Source organism: Dendrobates tinctorius, unplaced genomic scaffold (assembly GCF_039654945.1).
Source record: "Dendrobates tinctorius isolate UK_male_01 unplaced genomic scaffold, ASM3965494v1 ptg000043l, whole genome shotgun sequence".
NCBI lineage: Eukaryota > Metazoa > Chordata > Amphibia > Anura > Dendrobatidae > Dendrobates > Dendrobates tinctorius.
In genome coordinates, this window is record NW_027361711.1 from 13,193,331 (window position 1) to 13,206,963 (window position 13,633).

Consider the following 13,633-nt stretch of genomic DNA (forward strand, 5'->3'; position numbering starts at 1 on the left):
GTCTGAGCCTGCCTCATGCTGTATAGACATATATTTTGAATGTGTACGCTATCCATACATGTTATCCGGGGATACGGTACCCCTTCTAACCTTTGTGCAATGACGTGCAATCCATACTGGGACTAACACCGTCTGAGCCTGCCTCATGCTGTATAGACATATATTTTGAATGTGTACGCTTTCCATACATGTTATCCGGGGATACGGTACCCCTTCTAACCTTTGTGCAATGACGTGCAATCCATACTGGGCCTAACACCGTCTGAGCCTGCCTCATGCTGTATAGACATATATTTTGAATGTGTACGCTATCCATACATGTTATCCGGGGATACGGTACCCTTTCTAACCTTTGTGCATTGACGTGCAATCCATACTGGGCCTAACACCGTCTGAGCCTGCCTCATGCTGTATAGACATATATTTTGAATGTGTACGCTATCCATACATGTTATCCGGGGATACGGTCCCCGTTCTAACCTTTGTGCAATGACGTGCAATCCATACTGGGCCTAACACCATCTGAGCCTGCCTCATGCTGTATAGACATATATTTTGAATGTGTACGCTATCCATACATGTTATCCGGTGATACGGTACCCCTTCTAACCTTTGTGCAATGACGTGCAATCCATACTGGGCCTAACACCGTCTGAGCCTGCCTCATGCTGTATAGACATATATTTTGAATGTGTACGCTATCCATACATGTTATCCGGGGATACGGTACCCTTTCTAACCTTTGTGCAATGACGTGCAATCCATACTGGGCCTAACACCGTCTGAGCCTGCCTCATGCTGTATAGACATATATTTTGAATGTGTACGCTATCCATACATGTTATCCGGAGATACGGTACCCCTTCTAACCTTTGTGCAATGACGTGCAATCCATACTGGGCCTAACACCGTCTGAGCCTGCCTCATGCTGTATAGACATATATTTTGAATGTGTACGCTATCCATACATGTTATCCGGGGATACGGTACCCTTTCTAACCTTTGTGCAATGACGTGCAATCCATACTGGGCCTAACACCGTCTGAGCCTGCCTCATGCTGTATAGACATATATTTTGAATGTGTACGCTATCCATACATGTTATCCGGGGATACGGTACCCCTTCTAACCTTTGTGCAATGACGTGCAATCCATACTGGGCCTAACACCGTCTGAGCCTGCCTCATGCTGTATAGACATATATTTTGAATGTGTACGCTATTAATACATGTTATCCGGGGATACGGTACCCTTTCTAACCTTTGTGCAATGACGTGCAATCCATACTGGGCCTAACACCGTCTGAGCCTGCCTCATGCTGTATAGACATATATTTTGAATGTGTACGCTATCCATACATGTTATCCGGGGATACGGTACCCCTTCTAACCTTTGTGCAATGACGTGCAATCCATACTGGGCCTAACACCGTCTGAGCCTGCCTCATGCTGTATAGACATATATTTTGAATGTGTACGCTATTAATACATGTTATCCGGGGATACGGTACCCTTTCTAACCTTTGTGCAATGACGTGCAATCCATACTGGGCCTAACACCGTCTGAGCCTGCCTCATGCTGTATAGACATATATTTTGAAGGTGTACGCTATCCATACATGTTATCCGGGGATACGGTACCCCTTCTAACCTTTGTGCAATGACGTGCAATCCATACTGGGCCTAACACCGTCTGAGCCTGCCTCATGCTGTATAGACATATATTTTGAATGTGTACGCTATCCATACATGTTATCCGGGGATACGGTACCCTTTCTAACCTTTGTGCAATGACGTGCAATCCATACTGGGCCTAACACCGTCTGAGCCTGCCTCATGCTGTATAGACATATATTTTGAATGTGTAAGCTATCCATACATGTTATCCGGGGATACGGTACCCCTTCTAACCTTTGTGCAATGACGTGCAATCCATACTGGGCCTAACACCGTCTGAGCCTGCCTCATGCTGCATAGACATATATTTTGAATGTGTACGCTATCCATACATGTTATCTGGGGATACGGTACCCCTTCTAACCTTTGTGCAATGACGTGCAATCCATACTGGGCCTAACACCGTCTGAGCCTGCCTCATGCTGTATAGACGTATATTTTGAATGTGTACGCTATCCATACATGTTATCCGGGGATACGGTACCCTTTCTAACCTTTGTGCAATGACGTGCAATCCATACTGGGCCTAACACCGTCTGAGCCTGCCTCATGCTGTATAGACATATATTTTGAATGTGTACGCTATCCATACATGTTATCTGGGGATACGGTACCCCTTCTAACATTTGTGCAATGACGTGCAATCCATACTGGGCCTAACACCGTCTGAGCCTGCCTCATGCTGTATAGACATATATTTTGAATGTGTACGCTATCCATACATGTTATCCGGGGATACGGTACCCCTTCTAACCTTTGTGCAATGACGTGCAATCCATACTGGGCCTAACACCGTCTGAGCCTGCCTCATGCTGTATAGACATATATTTTGAATGTGTACGCTATTAATACATGTTATCCGGGGATACGGTACCCTTTCTAACCTTTGTGCAATGACGTGCAATCCATACTGGGCCTAACACCGTCTGAGCCTGCCTCATGCTGTATAGACATATATTTTGAATGTGTACGCTATCCATACATGTTATCCGGGGATACGGTACCCCTTCTAACCTTTTTGCAATGACGTGCAATCCATACTGGGCCTAACACCGTCTGAGCCTGCCTCATGCTGTATAGACATATATTTTGAATGTGTACGCTATTAATACATGTTATCCGGGGATACGGTACCCTTTCTAACCTTTGTGCAATGACGTGCAATCCATACTGGGCCTAACACCGTCTGAGCCTGCCTCATGCTGTATAGACATATATTTTGAATGTGTACGCTATCCATACATGTTATCCGGGGATACGGTACCCCTTCTAACCTTTGTGCAATGACGTGCAATCCATACTGGGACTAACACCGTCTGAGCCTGCCTCATGCTGTATAGACATATATTTTGAATGTGTACGCTATCCATACATGTTATCCGGGGATACGGTACCCTTTCTAACCTTTGTGCAATGACGTGCAATCCATACTGGGCCTAACACCGTCTGAGCCTGCCTCATGCTGTATAGACATATATTTTGAATGTGTAAGCTATCCATACATGTTATCCGGGGATACGGTACCCCTTCTAACCTTTGTGCAATGACGTGCAATCCATACTGGGCCTAACACCGTCTGAGCCTGCCTCATGCTGTATAGACATATATTTTGAATGTGTACGCTATTAATACATGTTATCCGGGGATACGGTACCCTTTCTAACCTTTGTGCAATGACGTGCAATCCATACTGGGCCTAACACCGTCTGAGCCTGCCTCATGCTGTATAGACATATATTTTGAATGTGTACGCTATCCATACATGTTATCCGGGGATACGGTACCCCTTCTAACCTTTGTGCAATGACGTGCAATCCATACTGGGCCTAACACCGTCTGAGCCTGCCTCATGCTGTATAGACATATATTTTGAATGTGTACGCTATCCATACATGTTATCCGGGGATACGGTACCCTTTCTAACCTTTGTGCAATGACGTGCAATCCATACTGGGCCTAACACCGTCTGAGCCTGCCTCATGCTGTATAGACATATATTTTGAATGTGTAAGCTATCCATACATGTTATCCGGGGATACGGTACCCCTTCTAACCTTTGTGCAATGACGTGCAATCCATACTGGGCCTAACACCGTCTGAGCCTGCCTCATGCTGTATAGACATATATTTTGAATGTGTACGCTATCCATACATGTTATCTGGGGATACGGTACCCCTTCTAACCTTTGTGCAATGACGTGCAATCCATACTGGGCCTAACACCGTCTGAGCCTGCCTCATGCTGTATAGACGTATATTTTGAATGTGTACGCTATCCATACATGTTATCCGGGGATACGGTACCCTTTCTAACCTTTGTGCAATGACGTGCAATCCATACTGGGCCTAACACCGTCTGAGCCTGCCTCATGCTGTATAGACATATATTTTGAATGTGTACGCTATCCATACATGTTATCTGGGGATACGGTACCCCTTCTAACCTTTGTGCAATGACGTGCAATCCATACTGGGCCTAACACCGTCTGAGCCTGCCTCATGCTGTATAGACATATATTTTGAATGTGTACGCTATCCATACATGTTATTCGGGGATACGGTACCCTTTCTAACCTTTGTGCAATGATGTGCAATCCATACTGGGCCTAACACCGTCTGAGCCTGCCTCATGCTGTATAGACATATATTTTGAATGTGTACGCTATCCATACATGTTATCCGGGGATACGGTACCCCTTCTAACCTTTGTGCAATGACGTGCAATCCATACTGGGCCTAACACCGTCTGAGCCTGCCTCATGCTGTATAGACATATATTTTGAATGTGTACGCTATCCATACATGTTATCCAGGGATACGGTACCCTTTCTAACCTTTGTGCAATGACGTGCAATCCATACTGGGCCTAACACCGTCTGAGCCTGCCTCATGCTGTATAGACATATATTTTGAATGTGTACGCTATCCATACATGTTATCCGGGGATAAGGTACCCCTTCTAACCTTTGTGCAATGACGTGCAATCCATACTGGGCCTAACACCGTCTGAGCCTGCCTCATGCTGTACAGACATATATTTTGAATGTGTATGCTATCCATACATGTTATCCGGGGATACGGTACCCTTTCTAACCTTTGTGCAATAACGTGCAATCCGTACTGGGCCTAACACCGTCTGAGCCTGCCTCATGCTGTATAGACATATATTTTGAATGTGTACGCTATCCATACATGTTATCCGGAGATACGGTACCCTTTCTAACCTTTGTGCAATGACGTGCAATCCATACTTGGGCCTAACACCGTCTGAGCCTGCCTCATGCTGTATAGACATCTATTTTGAATGTGTACGCTATCCATACATGTTATCCGGGGATACGGTACCCCTTCTAACCTTTGTGCAATGACGTGCAATCCATACTGGGCCTAACACCGTCTGAGCCTGCCTCATGCTGTATAGACATATATTTTGAATGTGTACGCTATCCATACATGTTATCCAGGGATACGGTACCCTTTCTAACCTTTGTGCAATGACGTGCAATCCATACTGGGCCTAACACCGTCTGAGCCTGCCTCATGCTGTATAGACATATATTTTGAATGTGTACGCTATCCATACATGTTATCCGGAGATACGGTACCCCTTCTAACCTTTGTGCAATGACGTGCAATCCATACTGGGCCTAACACCGTCTGAGCCTGCCTCATGCTGTACAGACATATATTTTGAATGTGTACGCTATCCATACATGTTATCCGGGGATACGGTACCCTTTCTAACCTTTGTGCAATGACGTGCAATCCATACTGGGCCTAACACCGTCTGAGCCTGCCTCATGCTGTATAGACATATATTTTGAATGTGTACGCTATCCATACATGTTATCCGGGGATACGGTACCCCTTCTAACCTTTGTGTAATGACGTGCAATCCGTACTGGGCCTAACACCGTCTGAGCCTGCCTCATGCTGTATAGACATCTATTTTGAATGTGTACGCTATCCATACATGTTATCCGGGGATACGGTACCCTTTCTAACCTTTGTGCAATGACGTGCAATCCATACTGGGCCTAACACCGTCTGAGCCTGCCTCATGCTGTATAGACATATATTTTGAATGTGTACGCTATCCATACATGTTATCCGGGGATACGGTACCCTTTCTAACCTTTGTGCAATGACGTGCAATCCATACTGGGCCTAACACCGTCTGAGCCTGCCTCATGCTGTATAGACATATATTTTGAATGTGTACGCTATCCATACATGTTATCCGGGGATACGGTACCCCTTCTAACCTTTGTGCAATGACGTGCAATCTATACTGGGCCTAACACCGTCTGAGCCTGCCTCATGCTGTATAGACATATATTTTGAATGTGTACGCTATCCATACATGTTATCCAGGGATACGGTACCCTTTCTAACCTTTGTGCAATGACGTGCAATCCATACTGGGCCTAACACCATCTGAGCCTGCCTCATGCTGTATAGACATATATTTTGAATGTGTACGCTATCCATACATGTTATCCGGGGATACGGTACCCCTTCTAACCTTTGTGCAATGACGTGCAATCCATACTGGGCCTAACACCGTCTGAGCCTGCCTCATGCTGTGTAGACATATATTTTGAATGTGTACGCTATCCATACATGTTATCCGGGGATACGGTACCCTTTCTAACCTTTGTGCAATGACGTGCAATCCATACTGGGCCTAACACCGTCTGAGCCTGCCTCATGCTGTATAGACATATATTTTGAATGTGTATGCTATCCATACATGTTATCCGGGGATACGGTACCCTTTCTAACCTTTGTGCAATGACGTTCAATCCATACTGGGCCGAACACCGTCTGAGCCTGCCTCATGCTGTATAGACATATATTTTGAATGTGTACGCTATCCATACATGTTATCCGGGGATACGGTACCCCTTCTAACCTTTGTGCAATGACGTGCAATCCATACTGGGCCTAACACCGTCTGAGCCTGGCTCATGCTGTATAGACATATATTTTGAATGTGTACGCTATCCATACATGTTATCCGGGGATACGGTACCCTTTCTAACCTTTGTGCAATGACGTGCAATCCATACTGGGCCTAACACCGTCTGAGCCTGCCTCATGCTGTATAGACATATATTTTGAATGTGTACGCTATCCATACATGTTATCCGGGGATACGGTACCCTTTCTAACCTTTGTGCAATGACGTGCAATCCATACTGGGCCTAACACCGTCTGAGCCTGCCTCATGCTGTATAGACATATATTTTGAATGTGTACGCTATCCATACATGTTATCCAGGGATACGGTACCCTTTCTAACCTTTGTGCAATGACGTGCAATCCATACTGGGCCTAACACCGTCTGAGCCTGCCTCATGCTGTATAGACATATATTTTGAATGTGTACGCTATCCATACATGTTATCCGGGGATACGGTACCCTTTCTAACCTTTGTGCAATGACGTGCAATCCATACTGGGCCTAACACCGTCTGAGCCTGCCTCATGCTGTATAGACATATATTTTGAATGTGTACGCTATCCATACATGTTATCCGGGGATACGGTACCCCTTCTAACCTTTGTGCAATGACGTGCAATCCATACTGGGCCTAACACCGTCTGAGCCTGCCTCATGCTGTATAGACATATATTTTGAATGTGTACGCTATCCATACATGTTATCCGGGGATACGGTACCCTTTCTAACCTTTGTGCAATGACGTGCAATCCATACTGGGCCTAACACCGTCTGAGCCTGCCTCATGCTGTATAGACATATATTTTGAATGTGTACGCTATCCATACTTGTTATCCGGGGATACGGTACCCCTTCTAACCTTTGTGCAATGAGGTGCAATCCATACTGGGCCTAACACCGTCTGAGCCTGCCTCATGCTGTATAGACATATACACTCACTGGCCACTTTATTAGGTACACCTGTCCAACTGTGTGTTAAGACTTAATTTCTAATCAGCCAATCACATGGCGGCAACTCAGTGCATTTAGGCATGTAGACATGGTCAAGACAATCTCCTGCAGTTCAAACCGAGCATCAGTATGGGGAAGAAAGGTGATTTGAGTGCCTTTGAACGTGGCATGATTGTTGGTGCCAGAAGGGCTGGTCTGAGTATTTCAGAAACTGCTGATCTACTGGGATTTTCACGCACAACCATCTCTAGGGTTTACAGAGAATGGTCCGAAAAAGAAAAAAAATCCAGTGAGCGGCAGTTCTGTGGCCGGAAATGCCTTGTTGATGCCAGAGGTCAGAGGAGAATGGGCAGACTGGTTCGAGCTGATAGAAAGGCAACAGTGACTCAAATTGCCACCCGTTACAACCAAGGTAGGCAGAAGAGCATCTCTGAACGCACAGTGCGTCAAACTTTGAGGCAGATGGGCTACAGCAGCAGAAGACCACACCGGGTACCACTCCTCTCAGCTAAGAACAGGAAACTGAGGCTACAATTTGCACAAGCTCATCGAAATTGGACAGTAGAAGATTGGAAAAACGTTGCCTGGTCTGATGAGTCTCGATTTCTGCTGCGACATTCGGATGGTAGGGTCAGAATTTGGCGTAAACAACATGAAAGCATGGATCCATCCTGCCTTGTATCAACGGTTCAGGCTGGTGGTGGTGGTGTCATGGTGTGGGGAATTTTTTCTTGGCACTCTTTGGGCCCCTTGGTACCAATTGAGCATCGTTGCAACGCCACAGCCTACCTGAGTATTGTTGCTGACCATGTCCATCCCTTTATGACCACAATGTACCCAACATCTGATGGCTACTTTCAGCAGGATAATGCGCCATGTCATAAAGCTCGAATCATCTCAGATTGGTTTCTTGAACATGACAATGAGTTCACTGTACTCAAATGGCCTCCTCAGTCACCAGATCTCAATCCAATAGAGCATCTTTGGGATGTGGTGGAACGGGAGATTCGCATCAGGGATGTGCAGCCGACAAATCTGCGCCAACTGTGTGATGCCATCATGTCAATATGGTCCAAAATCTCTGAGGAATGCTTCCAGCACCTTGTTGAATCTCTGCCACGAAGAATTGAGGCAGTTCTGAAGGCAAAAGGGGGTCCAACCCGTTACTAGCATGGTGTACCTAATAAAGTGGCCAGTGAGTGTATTTTGAATGTGTACGCTATCCATACATGTTATCCGGGGATACGGTACCCTTTCTAACCTTTGTGCAATGACATGCAATCCATACTGGGCCTAACACCGTCTGAGCCTGCCTCATGCTGTATAGACATATATTTTGAATGTGTGCGCTATCCATACATGTTATCCGGGGATACGGTACCCTTTCTAACCTTTGTGCAATGATGTGCAATCCATACTGGGCCTAACACCGTCTGAGCCTGCCTCATGCTGTATAGACATATATTTTGAATGTGTACGCTATCCATACATGTTATCCGGGGATACGGTACCCCTTCTAACCTTTGTGCAATGACGTGCAATCCATACAGGGCCTAACACCGTCTGAGCCTGCCTCATGCTGTATAGACATATATTTTGAATGTGTACGTTATCCATACATGTTATCCGGGGATACGGTACCCTTTCTAACCTTTGTGCAATGATGTGCAATCCATACTGGGCCTAACACCGTCTGAGCCTGCCTCATGCTGTATAGAAATATATTTTGAATGTGTACGCTATCCATACATGTTATCCGGGGATACGGTACCCTTTCTAACCTTTGTGCAATGACGTGCAATCCATACTGGGCCTAACACCGTCTGAGCCTGCCTCATGCTGTATAGACATATATTTTGAATGTGTACGCTATCCATACATGTTATCCGGGGATACGGTACCCTTTCTAACCTTTGTGCAATGATGTGCAATCCATACTGGGCCTAAAACCGTCTGAGCCTGCCTAATGCTGTATAGACATCTATTTTGAATGTGTACGCTATCCATACATGTTATCCGGTGATACGGTACCCTTTCTAACCTTTGTGCAATGACGTGCAATCCATACAGGGCCTAACACCGTCTGAGCCTGCCTCATGCTGTATAGACATATATTTTGAATGTGTACGCTATCCATACATGTTATCCGGGGATACGGTACCCCTTCTAACCTTTGTGCAATGACGTGCAATCCATACAGGGCCTAACACCGTCTGAGCCTGCCTCATGCTGTATAGACATATATTTTGAATGTGTACGCTATCCATACATGTTATCCGGGGATACGGTACCCTTTCTAACCTTTGTGCAATGACGTGCAATCCATACTGGGCCTAACACCGTCTGAGCCTGCCTCATGCTGTATAGACATATATTTTGAATGTGTACGCTATCCATACATGTTATCCGGGGATACGGTACCCTTTCTAACCTTTGTGCAATGACGTGCAATCCATACTGGGCCTAACACCGTCTGAGCCTGCCTCATGCTGTATAGACATATATTTTGAATGTGTACGCTATCCATACATGTTATCCGGGGATACGGTACCCTTTCTAACCTTTGTGCAATGACGTGCAATCCATACTGGGCCTAACACCGTCTGAGCCTGCCTCATGCTGTATAGACATATATTTTGAATGTGTACGCTATCCATACATGTTATCCGGGGATACGGTACCCCTTCTAACCTTTGTGCAATGACGTGCAATCCATACTGGGCCTAACACGGTCTGAGCCTGCCTCATGCTGTATAGACATATATTTTGAATGTGTACGCTATCCATACATGTTATCCAGGGATACGGTACCCTTTCTAACCTTTGTGCAATGACGTGCAATCCATACTGGGCCTAACACCGTCTGAGCCTGCCTCATGCTGTATAGACATATATTTTGAATGTGTACGCTATCCATACATGTTATCCGGGGATACGGTACCCTTTCTAACCTTTGTGCAATGACGTGCAATCCATACTGGGCCTAACACCGTCTGAGCCTGCCTCATGCTGTATAGACATATATTTTGAATGTGTACGCTATCCATACATGTTATCCGGGGATACGGTACCCCTTCTAACCTTTGTGCAATGACGTGCAATCCATACTGGGCCTAACACCGTCTGAGCCTGCCTCATGCTGTATAGACATATATTTTGAATGTGTACGCTATCCATACATGTTATCCGGGGATACGGTACCCTTTCTATCCTTTGTGCAATGACGTGCAATCCATACTGGGCCTAACACCGTCTGAGCCTGCCTCATGCTGTATAGACATATATTTTGAATGTGTACGCTATCCATACTTGTTATCCGGGGATACGGTACCCCTTCTAACCTTTGTGCAATGACGTGCAATCCATACTGGGCCTAACACCGTCTGAGCCTGCCTCATGCTGTATAGACATATATTTTGAATGTGTACGCTATCCATACATGTTATCCGGGGATACGGTACCCTTTCTAACCTTTGTGCAATGATGTGCAATCCATACTGGGCCTAACACCGTCTGAGCCTGCCTCATGCTGTATAGACATATATTTTGAATGTGTGCGCTATCCATACATGTTATCCGGGAATACGGTACCCTTTCTAACCTTTGTGCAATGATGTGCAATCCATACTGGGCCTAACACCGTCTGAGCCTGCCTCATGCTGTATAGACATATATTTTGAATGTGTACGCTATCCATACATGTTATCCGGGGATACGGTACCCCTTCTAACCTTTGTGCAATGACGTGCAATCCATACAGGGCCTAACACCGTCTGAGCCTGCCTCATGCTGTATAGACATATATTTTGAATGTGTACGTTATCCATACATGTTATCCGGGGATACGGTACCCTTTCTAACCTTTGTGCAATGATGTGCAATCCATACTGGGCCTAACACCGTCTGAGCCTGCCTCATGCTGTATAGACATATATTTTGAATGTGTACGCTATCCATACATGTTATCCGGGGATACGGTACCCTTTCTAACCTTTGTGCAATGACGTGCAATCCATACTGGGCCTAACACCGTCTGAGCCTGCCTCATGCTGTATAGACATATATTTTGAATGTGTACGCTATCCATACATGTTATCCGGGGATACGGTACCCCTTCTAACCTTTGTGCAATGACGTGCAATCCATACTGGGCCTAACACCGTCTGAGCCTGCCTCATGCTGTATAGACATATATTTTGAATGTGTACGCTATCCATACATGTTATCCGGGGATACGGTACCCTTTCTAACCTTTGTGCAATGATGTGCAATCCATACTGGGCCTAACACCGTCTGAGCCTGCCTCATGCATTATAGACATATATTTTGAATGTGTACGCTATCCATACATGTTATCCGGGGATACGGTACCCTTTCTAACCTTTGTGCAATGACGTGCAATCCATACTGGGCCTAACACCGTCTGAGCCTGCCTCATGCTGTATAGACATAAATTTTGAATGTGTACGCTATCCATACATGTTATCCGGGGATACGGTACCCCTTCTAACCTTTGTGCAATGACGTGCAATCCATACTGGGCCTAACACCGTCTGAGCCTGCCTCATGCTGTATAGACATATATTTTGAATGTGTACGCTATCCATACATGTTATCCAGGGATACGGTACCCTTTCTAACCTTTGTGCAATGACGTGCAATCCATACTGGGCCTAACACCGTCTGAGCCTGCCTCATTCTGTATAGACATATATTTTGAATGTGTACGCTATCCATACATGTTATCCGGGGATGCGGTACCCTTTCTAACCTTTGTGCAATGACGTGCAATCCATACTGGGCCTAACACCGTCTGAGCCTGCCTCATGCTGTATAGACATCTATTTTGAATGTGTACGCTATCCATACATGTTATCCGGGGATACGGTACCCCTTCTAACCTTTGTGCAATGACGTGCAATCCATACTGGGCCTAACACCGTCTGAGCCTGCCTCATGCTGTATAGACATATATTTTGAATGTGTACGCTATCCATACATGTTATCCAGGGATACGGTACCCTTTCTAACCTTTGTGCAATGACGTGCAATCCATACTGGGCCTAACACCGTCTGAGCCTGCCTCATGCTGTATAGACATATATTTTGAATGTGTACGCTATCCATACATGTTATCCGGGGATACGGTACCCTTTCTAACCTTTGTGCAATGACGTGCAATCCGTACTGGGCCTAACACCGTCTGAGCCTTCCTCATGCTGTATTGACATATATTTTGAATGTGTACGCTACCCATACATGTTATCCGGGGATACGGTACCATTTCTAACCTTTGTGCAATGACGTGCAATCCATACTGGGCCTAACACCGTCTGAGCCTGCCTCATGCTGTATAGACATCTATTTTGAATGTGTACGCTATCCATACATGTTATCCGGGGATACGGTACCCTTTCTAACCTTTGTGCAATGACGTGCAATCCATACTGGGCCTAACACCGTCTGAGCCTGCCTCATGCTGTATAGACACCTATTTTGAATGTGTACGCTATCCATACATGTTATCCGGGGATACGGTACCCTTTCTAACCTTTGTGCAATGACGTGCAATCCGTACTGGGCCTAACACCGTCTGAGCCTGCCTCATGCTGTATAGACATATATTTTGAATGTGTACGCTATCCATACATGTTATCCGTGGATACGGTACCCTTTCTAACATTTGTGCAATGACGTGCAATCCATACTGGGCCTAACACCGTCTGAGCCTGCCTCATGCTGTATAGACATCTATTTTGAATGTGTACGCTATCCATACATGTTATCCGGGGATACGGTACCCCTTCTAACCTTTGTGCAATGACGTGCAATCCATACTGGGCCTAACACCATCTGAGCCTGCCTCATGCTGTATAGACATATATTTTGAATGTGTACGCTATCCATACATGTTATCCAGGGATACGGTACCCTTTCTAACCTTTGTGCAATGACGTGCAATCCATACTGGGCCTAACACCTTCTGAGCCTGCCTCATGCTGTATAGACATATATTATGAATGTGTACGCTATCCATACA